Source organism: Nansenia antarctica (assembly GCF_963989245.1).
Source record: "Nansenia antarctica genome assembly, chromosome: 11".
NCBI lineage: Eukaryota > Metazoa > Chordata > Actinopteri > Argentiniformes > Microstomatidae > Nansenia > Nansenia antarctica.
This window is the reverse complement of record NC_137681.1, coordinates 20,854,307-20,859,222: the sequence shown is the minus strand read 5'-3', so window position 1 is coordinate 20,859,222 and position 4,916 is coordinate 20,854,307.

Sequence of the window (4,916 nt, the reverse complement as noted above, 5' to 3'; positions counted from 1 at the left end):
GACAGGTGCTATGTTGTTGTTGTTGTTGTTGTTGAGTCCAGACAGGTGCTATGTTGTTGTTGAGTCCAGACAGATGCTATGTTGTTGTTGAGTCCAGACAGATGCTATGTTGTTGTTGAGTCCAGACAGGTGCTATGTTGTTGTTGAGTCCAGACAGATGCTATGTTGTTGTTGAGTCCAGACAGGTGCTATGTTGTTGTTGTTGAGTCCAGACAGGTGCTATGTTGTTGTTGTTGAGTCCAGACAGGTGCTATGTTGTTGTTGAGTCCAGACAGATGCTATGTTGTTGTTGAGTCCAGACAGGTGCTATGTTGTTGTTGAGTCCAGACAGGTGCTATGTTGTTGTTGTTGAGTCCAGACAGGTGCTATGTTGTTGTTGTTGAGTCCAGACAGGTGCTATGTTGTTGTTGAGTCCAGACAGGTGCTATGTTGTTGTTGTTGAGTCCAGACAGGTGCTATGTTGTTGTTGTTGAGTCCAGACAGGTGCTATGTTGTTGTTGTTGAGTCCAGACAGGTGCTATGTTGTTGTTGTTGTTGAGTCCAGACAGGTGCTATGTTGTTGTTGAGTCCAGACAGATGCTATGTTGTTGTTGAGTCCAGACAGGTGCTATGTTGTTGTTGAGTCCAGACAGGTGTTATGTTGGAGGATCTGAGCAACTTAATCGCTTGGGCTCACTCCCATTCCAGCATTTGCCTTCACAAGCTCTTGTCTGAGAGGGTGCTTCATCCAGGAGCTCCAGCACCTCATTACATCGTAACATGGCAATGTGAGGCAGGTCACGCCTACAACTGGCCCTTCACACGTGCCACAGAGGTCAGTGTTAAGACGGAAGAGGACAGGTGTCTGAAACTCCAGACGAGGAGGACACAGCCTCAGTCTTCAGTGTGGCTGAGCACAAGAAGAAAGAGTTAAACCAAGTAGAGGAAAAGTGCATTGAGAAGAGGAAAGTTCTAGAGGAGGGAAGCTCGAGCCCAACAACCTCACTTCTGCTGTTGATAATGCCTTTATTGAGACCTACACTATCTCAGACACGGAGAGCGCTGCAGAGGATGAATAGTGGTTGACCCCTAAAGACGGGCAGGGTTGCTCCTTCCCTCGTAGACCCAAGGCACAAAAGGGACAGGGAGAACCCTACAGCCAGTGCTCCTCCAGTGCATTACTCTCTCTATCTTCACCCCTCCTCCTCCTCCTGAGCCCTCTCATCCCCAGGGCACTCATCTTCTCATCTTCTGAAAAGGCCAAGGTTAAGACAACACCCACAAAATCAACAGGGAAACGTGAGTATAGTGATTGATGCAAGCTGTACTAAACTATAAGCTTATATGCCGAATCAGCACTAGGCTGAACGTTGTCTATAATGTTTTCACCTATTAAAAAAGAAAAAAAAAGAAAAAAGGGCAATAGACTGCAACTAAGTATTTCATGGTAGCTGCAGATAGAGTACAGTACATGATGCAACGATGATTGAATGATGATTGAATTGTCTATTCCATCTCCTTGCTCTGTTTTCTCCAAAGGGAGGCAAAGAAAGCAGAGGCGAAGCTGGGCAATCTGGAAACGTTTCATGTGTGGCTCTCCACTCAAAACCCTCCGAAAGTGCCATGTCCGGCCAGCCTCCAGATCGCCGAGCTGGACAGCCAATTGACCGCCTACTTCAAGTACATGAGGGAGCAGTCTCACCAGCACTGCTGGACCTACAGTGCCCTGACGTGGTACGCCGGTGCGCTGGACCATGACTTGCAGAGCTAGGGCTACGGGCCTACGGCTCCAGCCTTTTAAAGTCTCCCGAGTTGGCCAATGCTCGCAGTGACCTCAAGCAGATGGGGTGCAACAGAGACATAGAAGTGATTCAGAGCCTGCAGCCGGAGGAGAAGACCGCTCTAAGGGAGATAGGGGTCCTGTCCAGGGACTTCCCTGAAGGCCTGTTGAACCTGGTCCTGCTCAACAACATCCAGGCTTTTAGGAAGATCCACATCCAGGCAACGTGGCCGTGCGTTTTTGCGACTTCCAGTTGTTCAGCAGGACCCACCTGGTGACAGGCAACAGGCCGAAACTGGAGTACCTGGAGTGGAACCATTCCGAGCAGGGCCCTTTACGGGTGCACGGCAAGCCCGATGATCCCAAACAACGCCCCCTGCAGGACTATAAGCTGTACTCAAGCAAGCGCAATGAAGGGTTCTTCAACATAAACAACGGTTTTTACTGTTCCCACCGGATCAAGTCAGAGCCCTCAGGGAAGTATTGGTACAACTGCGCATCCATGACTAAACCTCGCCTGGAGAAGCTTATCAAGTCACTTAGACAATTTATCATCCCTATCATCCGTAACAGGAAGGCAGAGGGTTCACAGTAGTGATTGTAGCATCGATTTTAATTTAACTGTATATGTGTCATAAACCAAAGCATCTCCAAACACGGCTTGTGTTATTGTTTCATGATTGAAGACAGTGCAATACTATTTTATCATTACATGGAATTAGACACTGTTTGGTGTTCAGTAGTTCAGACTTCACTTATACTTGTTATATAATGTTTTTTTTTCCTCTATTCTTGTAGAGACTTGAGATGAGGGGCATAAATATAACAGTTATTAAGCATTATATAGGACTTTATTACAATTATTAATTATTAAAAATATTATGGAAGAAGGCAGCATATACATTTCAAACATTGGTAAATTGTTGCTTGAAACCAGAGTGCAGAGAGATATTGAGGAATTATAAAAAGACACATAAATTGGATAACTTTAATCTATCTCTGATCAACTCCAGTCATTAAATCAACCATCAGTGTAAACAGCTCTCAGTTTGAGTGTCTATAGATTTAACCTTGATTTTAGCAAGGAGTCACGTTGAGACAAAAGGGAGCCGTACACACCGTTTACAATAATACATAATATCGTAAGCAAAATAAAATGTTCAAAAAAGTATCTCTGTTGGTCATGGATGTCATTAGTTGAGCACTACTGTTATGTAGAAATCAAGTGCTATTTACATGTGAAAATGTATTTGATTCGTTGTCATTATTTGTTGTTTATCTGTATGCAGAAATAACTGAGTGGGGATTTTTTCTGTGTTTAACCTTTATTTTATTTAGATCATTCATACTCTTTGGCATTGCAAAATACACACTACATGTGAGATCAGGAGAGAGAGAGAGAAAGAGAAAGAGAGAAATGTAAATCATTTAGCGCAATGCTCCCAGCTAGTACTTTGTAATGTTGGTAGACAACCAGTGTTGGGCACGTTACTTTAAAAAAGTAATTAGTTATAGTTACTAGTTACTTATCCCCAAAAGTTACTGAGTTAGTAACTGAATTACTTAATTATAAAAGTAACTAGTTACTAGGGAAAGTAACTATTGTGTTACTTTTTAAAGTAAACATTTAACAATATGAAGTGCTTTTAAATCTTTGTAGTGTAAATTAAATAAATCAAACTGTCACACAACTTCAGACAACTGTCACACAACTACAGACTGTAACTTCAAGTATTTTCAACACAACAAAAGTAAACAGTTAAACAATATGAAGTGCTTTTAAAGTAGTACTGAAAAAATAAGACATGAATTTCTTGGACAAATCCAACTTTAGCTCCTAAACATTCATTCATTCATTCATTCATCTATCCATCCGTACACTCCTGCCTAACACTCATCCATCCATGCATGCATTCATTCATCCAGCCAACCCAGTCATCTAACCATCCTAGCCAATATGAAGTGTTGACACTGAACTATGGTTGGCTTATGGTTGGCTTACCATGAAATGTTCTCTACCATAGCCAATCATGATCACTTAAGCGGTTGTCTCGCCCCTCCCCTCCCCAACAAACAAACAAAAAGCACCTTTGCAGCTGTGACTGAGGTCGGATGACAATGAGAAGCTTCAGTAGTAACGCGCCGCATTGAATTACCGGTAACGGTAACGGCGTTATAACGATGGAATAGTAATCAATTAGATTACCCGTTACTGAAAAAGTAGCGCCGTTTATTTTACCGCCGTTATTCACATCACTGGTATTAACTAGTTACAAATCAATTCTATTAGACTCAGAGCGCAGTGAAAGTTTGCGCCCAAGTCGAAAGTTGGCTTCAAAGCTGTATCCACAAACAAAGATTGTTGCTAAGAAACTAGATTAAAATATAACTTTGTTTACACTGCACATATAAATTATACCCTAGGCGCTGTATTAGTTTCACCAAATGTGTTTGACGTTTTGGAAAAAAGCATTTTTTTCATTCCAAAAAGGAACATTTATACTATAAAGCTCGAGTCCGTTCTGAGGCGTGTGCGTCACTGCAGCGCACAAGGACAGAGAGAGCGCGCAGGAGAGAAAGCCACCGTCCAGATTTAAATTCTGTTTAATATGTTGTTAAGAGAGAAGTTGCCCTCTAGTACTGAATATTGATTTGACTGTAACGAATGTATTCGTCAGACAGTCCACACACATATGTTGAATATGTTGTTAAGAGATAAGTTGCCCTCTAGTACTGAATATTGATTTGACAATGACAATTGACAATTGATTTGAGGGCAACTTCTCTCTTAACAACATATTAAACAGAATTTAAATCTGGACGGTGGCTTTCTCTCCTGCGCGCTCTCTCTGTCCTTGTGCGCTGCAGTGACGCACACGCCTCAGTACGGACTCGAGCTTTATAGTAGCCTATACATGTTCCTTTTTGGAATGAAAAAAATGCTTTTTTCTAAAACGTCAAACACATTTGGTGAAACTAATACAGCTCCTAGGGTATAATTTATATGTGAAGTGTAAAAAAAAAGTTATACATTTAATCTAGTTTCTTAGCAACAATCTTTGTTTGTGGATACAGCTTTGAAGCCAACGTTCGACTTGGGCGCAAACTTTCACTGCGCTCTGAGTCTAATAGAATTGATTTGTAACTAGTTAACACG